A 13267-nucleotide genomic window follows, 5' to 3' on the forward strand; every position below is an offset into this window, starting at 1 on the left:
TTCAACAGGAACTAGGAAAGTCAAATTCTCATACCAGATCTCTACCAGGATTTTAGCAAGTTATTCCATATACACCGGTGTTGTTTTCTTAAAGTCTCCCCATAAAGCTATTCAATGATATGGTTTGTCTGTGGCATTTGGAACTCCAAGCATATTTGTCGTTGTTCAGTTGCTAAGTTGTGTACAACTCTTTGCAACCCCATTGGACTTCAGCATGCCCAGACTCCTTTGTCTTCCACTATCTCACAGAGTTTGCACAAATTGATGTCCATTGCGTCAGTGATGCTGTCTAACCATCTCATCCTCTACCACCTACTTACCCTTTGGCCTTCACTCTTTCCCAGGATCAGGGTCTTTTCCAATGAGTCAGCTCTTTGCATCAGGTGGCCAGAGTATTGGAATTTCAACTTCATTATGACCGATCTAGATAGCATATTGAAAAGCAGAGACATTACTTTGCCAACAAAGGTCCGTCTAGTCAAAGCTATGGTTTTTCCTGTGGTCATGTATGGATGTGAGAGCTGGACTGTGAAGAAGGCTCAGCGCCGAAGAATTGATGCTTTTGAACTGTGGTGTTGAAGAAGACTCTTGAGAGTCCCTTGGTCTGCAAGGAGATCCAACCAGTCCATTCTGAAGGAGATCAGCCCTGGGATTTCTTTGGAAGGAATGATGCTAAAGCTGAAACTCCAGTACTTTGGCCACCTCATGCGAAGAGTTGACTCATTGGAAAAGACTCTGATGCTGGGAGGGATTGGGGGCAGGAGGAGAAGGGGATAACAGAGGATGAGATGGCTGGATGGCATCACTGACTTGATGGACATGAGTCTGAGTGAACTCCGGGAGTTGGTGATGCACAGGGAGGCCTGGCATGCTGCGATTCATGGGGTCGCAAAGAGTCAGACACGACTGAGTGACTGAACTGAACTGAACTGATCAGTCTTTCCAGTAAATATTCAAGGTTGATTTCTTTTAGTTATTGACTGGTCTGATCTCCTTGCAGTCCAAGCATATCAGGTTACAGATTCAGAAGTGGAAATATGACTGACTATCCATGTGAACCGTGGTTTTTCACCATGAGTTAGATCCTGTCTCGTTCCTATTTCTTGAACAGAATTTCCTTTCTCTGGTACCTTGGGCATCTCTTAATCATGAGGCTATGCTTAATAAATGTCTCTGTTTTATTTGAAGTCTCATCTACTCTATTGAATCAACATAGCCCTGCATTTGTGCCTGCATGTGTTGGAGATGCTGTTCAAGCATCTGTGCAAATTAGCACACTTAGCTTCATTTCCTTCCTTGGGGGAATCCTGTGATTTTTCTTATCCTAGAGTTTTAAAGAGGCCCTAATTGTTAATATTTTTGTTATGAATGTCTCCCTTGGAGCTGTAACAAATGACTCATAATAAGCTGGACTAGATGATCTCTAAAATTTCCTCCCTATTCCAATACTCTATGATTTTATAAGTGGTACATTAATTTCCCTAATTTCTTGAGAACTCAAATATCAAAAGCAGATACGGTGAACATAAAGCAGTTCTTGGTGAACTGTTACATCCTCTCACGATTTGAATATGAGGAACCCTGGGAAGCATGTAAAGGAAGGAAGAGACTGCTCAAGGGTGGAGATTATTAGACTTGGGTGGTGTCTAAAAAGGTTTCACCGGGTAGGATTATCTTTTAAAAGTTTATAACAGGAAGAATATCCTGTTTTGGCAAAGAGACTTCAGGAAGTTCTACTGAAAAAGAGTAATAATCCAAAAGAGGAAAAGACAGCAAAAAACAAAGATGTGTAAGAGGTAGTTACAAAGTTCTGTGATGGATAATGGCAACTAAACTCCAAAAGTAAGTTGTTTTTTTGTGGGGGTTTTTTGGTGGGCAATTTTAAATGTTTTTTTAAAAAAAGGGAAAATACTTCAAATTGGTCACAAGGATCCCAAAATGGACTAGCTGCCACTAAATTCATCAAAGAATCTACAGCTGTCAGCTTCAGAGGACTTGGCCACTGGGCTACGAGAAGAGGATGTTGATGTTTGCAGAGCGAGACCACTGTTTCACAATGCTGCCATTTTCAATTTTCATGAAACATGCATACTGACCTGGGTTACTATGATTTTTGTTCTCGTTACTGGAAAATAGAGGGAATGAGTTTTACCTTTTTGGTCTTAATACATCTATTTTGCAATATATATATATATATATTGCTGGTTTCACCAAGCTATCTACCCTCATTTCTGAGACATTGGTTTATACTGGATCTTTCATTCCAAGACAAATGAATAATGAAAATCCATATCTGTTCTTCTAATTAGGGCACTCCTGTCTATCCATTTTGCCAGGCTTTACTGGATTTCTATATCAGCTTCATTTCTAGCAGTATTTCCAATTTCCTTTTTATTATGTTCATCTTCTGTCCTGTGCATTTCTGACATTCCCTTAAATGAATGTGGACTCCATCTGCTTCTTACTTTGTCATTCACCTGAAACAATCTTTCTCATTCCTTCCTTACTGTGATAAGCGTTCAGTGTGGGAAGTCTGTTCTGTTGCTGATGCCATTGGCTACTTCAGGATCTGTCACACTTCTCTATCTTTCTGTGTCACACTACTTTTCTCATGAATTTTTCATCTCATATGGGTTTATTATATTGATTTCCTTTTTTTTTTTCTTTTTAACTTGGCCATGCCACTTGGCATGTGGGATCTTAGTTCCCAACCTGGGGTCAAACCCAAGGACAGCTCCTGCATTGGAAGCTCGGAGTCTTAACCACTGGACATCCAGGGAAGTCCCTGTTCTGTTGATTTCTTTTCAAGACCCCTTTGCTGTTATCTTAACACCCTCACTTGTACACACAGACACATACACACAGAACCACCGTCACCTCCATATTCCTCATCATCATTTTCTCAGTCAGCTTACTTACATCCTAGCATCGAATACATAAATCCTTCATTCTGACTCCAATTCTTCAATTAAACTTTCATCTCTCCTCTTTTCCTCTAATCCAAACCCATGCCATTTTACACCTCATTCTCATCTCTCCCCTGCCAGGAGAATGTTTCAGTCATGTTTATAAGAACAGACTGTTTATTTACCACCTCAGTGAAAACAAAACCCCCTCAAACTACAAATCAAATATGAAGATCCAGAATCAACTAGAACCTACTTCTTCTTTAACAAATATTTGTTGAGTAGAGCACTGAACTCTAATTCCATCTTTGGAAAAAGAAAACTATCAGGCTTGATACCTACCCTCAAGAAACTCTCTGCTTCTATAGAAACCATAAAATCACAAATTAAATGGGATTGTCCCAATGTATCTGAAATTGAGAGGGCTTACTAGTCAAGAGGGCTGAGATTTCTGTCTTAATTTGCCCTTTGAATGTTAAAATAGTTAGGCCAAAGGGAACTTCCCTGGGCAACTTGGAGTTTTCATTAAAGATGAAACATGTTATGGATCCCTGCATGAAGTCTCTGTAGACTGAAAAGGAAAGGAGTAAAATGTATCCAAGTAGAATGCTATGAGAGAGAATACAGCTTTTAGAATAACAATAAAAAAATTAAAAAAAAAAAACACTAAAACCTACTTGCAGGGTAGGAATAGAGATGCCGACATAGAGAATGGACTTATGGACATGGAGGGAGAATGAGAAGGTGGGACAAATTAAGAGAGTAGTACTGACATATATACTACCATGTGTAAAATAGATAGCTAGTGGGAAGCTGCTGTATAACATATAGCGGGTGGGAGGGAGGCTTACGCGGGAAGGGACATATGTGTATATATAGTGATTGGGCTTCCCTGGTGCCTCAGACAGTCAAGAATCTGCCTGCAATGCAGGAGACCTACGTTCCATCCCTGGGTTGGGAAGATCCTCTAGAGAAGGGAATGGCAACCCACTCCAGTATTCTTGCCTGGAGAATTCCACAGAGAGAGAGCCTGGCAGGCTACAGCTGATTCACACTGTTGCATAGCAGAAACCAACACAACATTGTAAAGAAATTATACTTCAATAAAAAAAGAAATTTAAAAAGCATTTAAAAAAAAGAAATCTGAAAAATAAAAAGCAGACCAGAGAGTTGTAGAAAAGAGAGCAAAATCTACTGACTTAGGACATAGACGGCTCAAGATTTATAAGTGTACAGGCTTTGGGTAACTCGATTTGATGAAACGAGAGCACCTGGTTATAATTCCTGAATGCTACTCATCCCAAGTCTTCAGAGGCTCTACCAAGGAGAGTGAGTGTTCACTGTAATTAGCTTGTAAGGGCCACTAGGACCTATCAGATCATAACTTGCCCTTATAAATTCCCTTCTTCCTACATGGCCTCAATGCAAGCACAAACTGAAGTTTTAATAGTGATCCAGTTTTTGGAGAAGGAGATGACATAATTATTCAAATTAATAACTGCAGAGTAGTTACTTGAGGGAGAATCTGGACTTAATTTCTAAAGACTGTGGAGTGGAATTTCATAAGAATGAGAACTCTGAGCTGCTCACAGATTAATGGGATATCTTGGAAGGTAAAATGCTCCATTAGTGGAAGTTTTCAAGGACTTGTGACATGATCGTTTGATGGGAATGCTATGGAAGAGATACATGCCTTGGAAAGTAAGGTTTCTCTAGGAAATTCAAGAACAATAGCCTTAACATCAAAAATTCAGTTTTCCCTGCTTTTACAGATAAAATCTAGGTAAGTTAGCGTGGTATGATAGTTAGTCAGTCAGCTGTGTCTGACTCTCTGTGACCCCATGGACTGTAGCCAGGCTCCCCTGTCCATGGAATTCTCCAGGCAAGAATACTGGAGTGGGTAGCCATTCCCTTCTCTAGAGGATCTTCCTGACCCAGGGATAGAACCTATGTATCCTGCATTGCAGGCAGATTCTTTATAATCTGAGTCTGGGTCAGGAAGATCCTATAAGTTAGTATATGAAGAACTTATTCTTTTATCTTCTTGAATATCCACTGTCTTACCTGTGGATTGGGAATATAATACTTATCTCACAGGTTATTATATGGATTAATGATAAATTGCTTAGAACAGAGTCAGTTATGAACAATAATTGTTGGCTGCAGTGAGGTACCATCTCACACCTGACAGAATGGCTATTATTAGAAAGATAAGGAGAAACTTTTGGTGAGGATGTGGAAACAGCGGACCACTGTGCACTGTTGGTAGGGATACAGAGTGGTGCAGTCAATATGGAAAACAGTATGGAAGTTTCTCAAAAAATTAAAAATAGAACTACCAGATGACCCAGAAATTCAAATTCTGAGTATTTATCCAAAAAATCCCAAAATACTAACTTGAAAATGCAACATTATTTACAATAGCCAAGATATGGCAACAACATAAGTGTTATCAGTAGATAAATGGATAAAGAAATCATGGTACATGTGCACACTGGAATATTATTCAGCCATAAAAAAGAAGGCAGTCTTGCCATTTGTAACAACATGATGGATCTTGAAGGTATTATGCTAAGTGAAATAAGTCAGAGAGAAAAAGACAAATACCATAATGACCTATTCTATGTGTACAATCTAAAACAAAAAAGCAAAAAGTCAGGCTCATATATACAGAGAATAAATTGGTAGTTGCCAGAGACAACAATCAGGGAAATGGGTGGAAAAAATTTTAGTTGACTTTCCTTGACTCTTACGTTTGTATAGTAGTAATTTTTGACAGATAGGACATAAAAGATCATCCATGGGATAAAACTCTTCAGTGCTTCAAAAGAACTCTCAATAGGACTTATTCGGTTGAACATAGTTACACTTCATACCTAGCATGGAAACCAGGCAAAACTTAAAACTGGTATAAAAAGGGGATTTCTAGCAAAACACAAAACAAACACTAAGTTTTCTTTTCCAGAATTCCCGTAGCTTAGCTCTGGAGCTTCCCCAGCTTTTTTTTTTTTTTCTGTCACTGAAAATGTGTCTCAGTATGTCACCAGCTATAAGATCTTTTAGGAAGAGTCTCACAATCAGAAACAATCTGTGAGCAGTAATACTCTGTTTACAGTCTTCCATTGCAATTGAGGAAACAGAAAAAAATGGAATTAATGAAAAGAATCTGTGATATCAAAAAATCAGAATATTGCACTGAGATGAAAAGAAAAAAAGACATTCAAAGATTTATGATTTGGAAGCATATAATTAAACCAGCATTTAATGTGTCCGTTCAAGAGAAAAAAGCAATGATTGTAAAATACGAGCAACAAATACAATTATAATATAATAGTAGAGGGTAAGGGGGATAATACTTGTGAAACAGGTAGAAATTAAAAGGAAGCAGAATCAAACAAGTAAAGAAGATGATGTGGAGAATGAGCTTGAGTCATAGGCCAGAAGGCAGCAAAAAACACTGAACTTCAAGACTGAATCAATATCACACCTTCAATTATTTTGTTGACCAGAAAGTCTGTTTAAGTTTTTCCATAAGACATTACAGATATTATGACTTTAGAATAAGCTTTAATATCTGATTGAGTTATTCATCTTTCAATATTCTTTTTTATTGACACTTAAAGATATTTTCATATTATCTTCCTTTGATAAAATGTTTTAAGATCAAAGAAAAACACCACTAGCAATTTTGTATGAGCAAAATATTAATTATTAAATTTGAAGAGAACTTCTGTATTTATTTGCCACTTGGTATGTATTTCGATTTAAGCCTCATTTTTTTGTCCCTTTTTCAGGTAGCCCTGATACATTTCAATGAAATTAATCCCAATGTACTGCAGGTGTTTACCTTTTATTTAGGACCCTAAAACAAAACTCCCTTAAAGGTGAAACATTAGGGTTATTCATGTTAATGTCATGATGACCTCACCACCTTTATAGTGAACTTTGTATTAGAAATATTATCTAATAAGCTAACACTTCTATAAAGCAGCATAAACACAAATATTTAAAATGATCAAGTAAATGTATAATGATGAGCAGATTCTTGGAATCCTATGTTAAAGAAAATCAACTCAAATTTATACCTAATACAAGAGTTTTGTAGAGTGGTAAAAGGCAGTAGGATTATATAAGATTACGGATGTAAAATACTTGGAACAAATAGCAATGCTCAGTGTTTATCAGTTTTTAATGTTATCTCCTTAGCTACTAAGATGTGTGTTTACCTGCTGCCATAGTGCTCATTTGGAGAATGCCTCTGTGTGGCTGGAAGAGGAATTGATGGGCCAGAGGCCAACACACATTTTCAATTTTACCACGTATTGCCAAATGGTTTGTTAATTAACATTCTTTATGTATTTTAAACAAATCCACTCAAACACTAATTTTCAAGATTACTCCAAAAAGTGAGAAACATTTTGTACTATGCTAGGCATTAAAAAATACTGTAATGAAACCCTCTATTTAAACATAATTTTTGAACAGAGAAAGTTAGACTAACTATTCTTTTCCATCAGAAATGAAAATATGTCAGTGTCCAGCATAACTCAATTGAACAAGAATAACTGAAAAATACTAAAACCCATATGTTTTCTTGTTGAATCTGTCACAACTCATTAATATCAGAACTTATTGACTACTATATATATATTACATATATTTCTATATATATGTAGTCTTCTCACATTACTCACTTTACTCTTACATTCAACAAAAACTGAAGACAAAAGCTGAAATTTCCACAACAATTGTGTGGGGAGAGAAAATATAAGAACAAATAGGAAAGAATACTTATAAGATAACCAAGAAGGGAGAGTAATTCCCATCAGTACTTCAGTAAAGAAAACAAAAATACCAGAGTCAATTTGCAAATACAACATGGCAAGTTCTAACCCAGCAGTTGATTTAACTTTTGGCTAATAAGTCCAAAACATCGTATGTAATTTAAGGAAAATCATAGGCCACTCAGCTAAAGCACAGCAGGTGGTAATACTCTTTCCTGAAAATGAGGGAAAATTTCTTTCATAAGAATTCTGAGTTTTACTAAAGGGCATCTCAGGATTAGAACTGAGTAAAATGAAATTGTACCTGTGCTCTGCAGCACTTACATAGAGCAGCTGTCCTGGAAATCGCCCACACTTGAGTAATGCTGTTCTGTGCCCTTGAACAGCAATGTGCTAGTCTAACAGAAGGCATGGGTGGTCAATGGGGAAGGACAGAGCCTAGAAGAAATAGGCCAGGAATCCACAGGTTCATCGGTCTATAGCAGAGGTTCCCAGTTATTAGAGTCCAGATTCAAACCTAAGTCCCCAACTTCCATCACAGCGTTGTTTCAGTCACATCTTTGAAGTCGGGTTTAGTGAATGGCTGGATATGGACTCTGCGAAGAAAGAAAAATCAAAGGTGACTCTGAGATTTGAGACTGGAAAAAAGGGTGGTATTGCTGTCATAATTATGAATATCAGGAGGAAGTCCTTGGAGCTCCTTGGTGAGAAGGGTTAGCTTTGCTTAGGGAGTAAGCAGCTCAGGCCTCAGAGAAGTGATTTGTCTGTGCCAGGGGCAAGCTAGTTTTGGACAGCCAAGCTGGCTTAAAAGTTCACATATCAGAGTGTAGGGATTGCTGGAATGTGTGTGCACAAGCCTGTGCTGGTCGTAGGGAGCCCACAGGACAAAGGATACACAGGAACGATTAGACTTTTCTGTAATGAGTAAAGCCTGTGAAAGAATCAGAGTGAAACGTGCTGCTGAGAACATGATGGTGTGTGTGCAATATGTAACAAGAATGGTTCTGTGTCATTTGTGGGACATAAAGCAATACTTTAGAAATTTTTGTACCAGTAAATCAAACATTTTGCTATTAAAACATACTTCTGGATCATTAGCAGAAATCAATTATTGTCATGGCAAGAGTTACAAGGTGAGATGATCAACACATGCAAGATATGATCCCATAAGGGCAGGCAGATAAGAACTGAAGGGGTTTGAATAGGTATGAGGTCCTTTCCCATCAACTGCAATATATCTACTAAATTATTCAAATCCTCCACCAAAACTGGTTCAAAGCATAACTGAGAAAGACAGGAAGGCACTGGGGGTGGGGTGGGCTGAGGAGGAAGACAAGGTGATGATAAGGGAGTAATTAGAAGGTAGCACAGTGGTAAAGAACTTGCCTGCTGATGCAGGAGACGCAGGAGACATGGGTTTTCCCCTCCTGGAGGGGGAAATGGCAACCCACTCCCCTATTCTTGTCTAGAGATTTCCATGGACAGAGGAGACTGGTGGGCTACAGTCCAGGCTGTTCACAAAGAGTCGGATATGAATGAGCAACTGAGCACACAAGGTCTGTAATAGATGTGTGTTCTAAACCCCAAAAATGTCCTTGACATAACTCTGTAATTCAAGGACTCAGAAAGCAGAAAAATTCCCTAGACTGTAGGAATCCAGTGAAACTGTCAACAGCCATTGAACAAGTCAAGAATCTATGGTCAGTCCAAGCTGGGCTGTCTCAGCATTCAGAGGCTTGAACAAAATGCCTCTGCTACCCTGTGCAAAGTTCTTGGTCCTCTCTGTGGAGTCGTGCTGACCCCTTCTGTAAGAAGAAACAAAGCGGGGTGAATAGATCTGAGCATTCACAGACAATTATGATTAGGAGTATATATGGAAATCAGTTAAAAGACTTCTGTAATCTCTCAGAATTCTGGAGGACTGAAGAGAATCACACTTTGTGAGGAATTAAAAATACCTATGCATCTAGTTATCTGTGACAAATCCAAAAGCAAAATTAGATTAAATGATCCCTCATAGTTTGAAAATTAAAATAGAGACCAAAGAAGTGGAAAAATTAAATCTTAGGCCCCTGGGAGTAAAATGAATACAAAAATGTGATTTCCCTGGAATTCAATGACCATCTCATAAATGTGTTAGAAAAATACCACTAATTTCAAGAAAAAAATAGTAAACTCAAGAAGGAAGACTAAAAACAATGGATCTTTGGTAAATAGTAAAATGGATCTAGAACTGGACATGGAACAACAGACTGGCTCCAAATAGGAAAAGGAGTACGTCAAGGCTGTATATTGTCACCCTGCTTATTTAACTTCTATGCAGAGTACATCATGAGAAACGCTGGGCTGGAAGAAACACAAGCTGGAATCAAGATTGCTGGGAGAAATATCAATAATCTCAGATATGCAGATGACACCACCCTTATGGCAGAAAGTGAAGAGGAACTATAAAGCCTCTTGATGAAAGTGAAGATGGAGAGTGAAAAAGTTGGCTTAAAGTTCAACATTCAGAAAACAAAGATCATGGCATCTGGTCCCATCACTTCATGGGAAATAGATGGGGAAACAGTGGAAACAGTGTCAGACTTTATTTTTGGGGGCTCCAAAATCACTGCAGATGGTGACTGCAGCCATGAAATTAAAAGATGCTTACTCCTTGGAAGGAAAGTTATGACCAACCTAGACAGCATATTCAAAAGCAGAGACATTACTTTGCCAACAAAGGTCCATCTAGTCAAGGCTATGGTTTTTCCTGTGGTCATGTATGGATGTGAGAGTTGGACTGTGAGGAAGGCTGAGCGCCGAAGAATTGATGCTTTTGAACTGTGGTGTTGGAGAAGACTCTTGAGAGTCCCTTGGACTGCAAGGACATCCAACCAGTCCATTCTGAAGGAGATCAGCCCTGGGATTTCTTTGGAGGGAATGATGCTAAAGCTGAAACTCCAGTACTTTGGCCACCTCATGTGAAGAGTTGACTCATTGGAAAAGACTCTGATGCTGGGAGGGATTGGGGGCAGGAGGAGAAGGGGATGACAGAGGATGAGATGGCTGGATGGCATCACTGACTCGATGGACATGAGTCTGAGTGAACTCCGGGAGTTTGTGATGGACAGGGAGGCCTGGCATGCTGTATTCATGGGGTCGCAAAGAGTCGGACACGACTGAGCGACTGAACTGAACTGAACTGAAAACACCATAATTTTTTATTTCTTAAAACCTATGGACCCAGATTAAAAAAACAGATTAAAGGAACAACCGAGGGAAACCCTAACTTCTACTTGTATAGGAGAATTCACAAAACCAAGCCACCCATTATTTGCTTGTAAAAAAATATTCTAGAATATTACCAGCCTTGAAATACTGGAGCTCTTAACCACATAGCACAAATGTCAGCAATTTTACCATGTTGTACTGCTTTGAGTCTCTTTAAATTAATACCATTTAGACATATTTTAGGGAACAGAAAATCTTGACAGCCAATAAAATTGATTTAAAAAATTTGGAAATCTCTGTACTCACTTCTTTTTCACCCATTTTCTTTTTCAAAAAAGACATAATTCAATACCTGATTCCAGTGATAGTCATCTGTGGCAAAAATAAATAAAATTATGCTAAAATAAGATAGTGAATAAACAGGAATTTCATAAAAGGTTTTGTTGATTTTTTTTTTAGACATTGAAACTGGGTGGTCCCCACCTATGCAGGTGTGCATGTGTTCCTATTGAAAAGGTGCTTGTCATAATACTTTATAGTAAGCATTTTTTTAAGACACAAACCTGCATAAGCACCTGTATTTAAGAATACAAGACAAAGCATGATTTCAACTATGGTAAAATCTTTCTGAACTGTTCAGAACATAACTGCTCACCAAATTATACAGTCACATGATTTTCTTGGAGCAGTCAAGACATTTGGTCGTTTATGTGCCTTCACACATCAGAGTACTTACTCTGCAGAAGAATTTAGCTGATTGGGTCTTTTGAAAGTTATAGTGAAAATAAGTATGATTCAAATGAAACTGTTTTATGGACAAGAGCTCTGTGGAAATAGCCATTTGGGTGGTGATCATGAGACTTGAGGAGAAGGCAATGGCACCCCACTCCAGTACTCTTGCCTGGAACATCCCATGGATGGAGGAGCCTGGTAGGCTTCAGTCCATGGGGTCGCTACGAGTCGGACACGACTGAGCGACTTCACTTTCACTTTTCACTTTCATGTATTGGAGAAGGAATTGGCAACCCACTCCAGTGTTCTTGCCTGGAGAATCCCAGGGACGGCGGAGCCTGGTGGACTGCCGTCTATGTGGTCGCACAGAGTCGGACACAACTGAAGCGACTTAGCTGCAGCAGCAGCAGCAGCATGAGACTTGAAACTAAATCAGGGAATTCCATGGTGGTCCAGTGGCTGGGACTCTGCCCTTCCAGACTGGGGAACTGAGATCCCATAAGCTGTGCATTCATTACTCCCAATTTTTTTTTAATTTTAATTTTTTTTTAATTAAAAAATAGGGACTTCCTCTGGTAGTCCAGTGGTTAAGACTCCATGCTTTCAATGCAGAGAGCATAGGTTCAATCCTTGGTTGGGAAATAAGGATTCTGCATGCTGCATGGTACAGCCAAAAATTTTTAAAATTATAATAAAGTAAATTTTAAAATAAAAATAAAAATGGCATACTAATTCCCTTGGTCAAAAAATTAAGTCATTTCAATTCAGCAAACCTATTTGGGGAGATAGAGATGAATAAGATACATTTGTTTCTGTCAAAGTCTTTACAGCCCAGAGGTAAAGCCAAGAATGTAAATGCCATAACAAATGTATAAACCACAGCGCTATAGATGTGCACTTCTCCAGAGAAAATTCTCAGTGACCGGGAACCCTTGGGGAGAAGACTTCCAGAGGAGAGAGCAGTTGAAGAAGTCCCTTGATGGAAAGCGAAGCAAGAGAGAGAGCAAAGAGAACAGAAAGTGTGAGTGTGTTCTTGGAACGGCAGGGAATGAAATGGGATGGACACAGAGGGGCCCGGCGGGAAATAAGTCTGAGAAGAACATGTGGGGCTCATTGTGTAGGGCCGTCAAGCTCTAAAAGCCAGGGGCCAGCACTCTGTTCTGTGGGCAACAAGGGGACATCTCAGGCTTTCCAGAAGAAGAATGATGTGATTAGATCTGTTTATCAGGCCAAGCATTCAAGAAGCCATATGTGGGGTGGATGGCAGCCAGGAGTGACTTGCCTCAGGAGGCCAGTTCCAGAAATTGCTACCAGAGTCTAGGTAAGAGGATACGAGAGCAGTGGGAACAGGAAGTGGGGTATGGCCAGAGGGAAATGAAGTGAGGCAATGGGTACAGAGTCAGATGATAAAGAAACAACAGGGCTTGAAGACCTTGTTACTATAGGAATAAGAGGAAGGGGTGGGTGGAAGTGAAGATGCCTGAATTTATTCTCTTTATGTCATATTTGGAAGTGATTACAGACTTAGAGAAAAGTTGTTTAAAAAAAAAAAAAAACAGTGCAAAGAATTCTTAGCACTTCCCTGGTGGTCTGGTGCTTAAGACTGCACGCTCCCAAGGCAGGGGGACCAGG

The 13267-nt window shown here is 39.1% G+C and overlaps 1 long non-coding RNA gene across 4 annotated transcripts in view; it reads right to left on the reverse strand.

Moving 5' to 3' along the window:
* Positions 1-13267, reverse strand: part of LOC129625474 (uncharacterized) — a 105726-nt gene that overhangs the window by 1688 nt on the left and 90771 nt on the right. Inside the window, exons 2-3 of one of the 4 annotated variants that reach the window (XR_008701458.1) lie at positions 7995-8286; positions 321-423 (exon numbers count right to left, since the gene is read on the reverse strand). This is a non-coding gene — a long non-coding RNA (uncharacterized LOC129625474). The remainder of the gene's footprint in view (positions 1-320; positions 424-7994; positions 8287-13267) is intronic. The other 3 variants (XR_008701459.1, XR_008701457.1, XR_008701456.1) reach the window with 3 other exon arrangements.

This window comes from Bubalus kerabau, chromosome 13, assembly GCF_029407905.1.
Source record: "Bubalus kerabau isolate K-KA32 ecotype Philippines breed swamp buffalo chromosome 13, PCC_UOA_SB_1v2, whole genome shotgun sequence".
In the NCBI taxonomy this organism is placed as follows: Eukaryota; Metazoa; Chordata; class Mammalia; order Artiodactyla; family Bovidae; genus Bubalus; species Bubalus kerabau.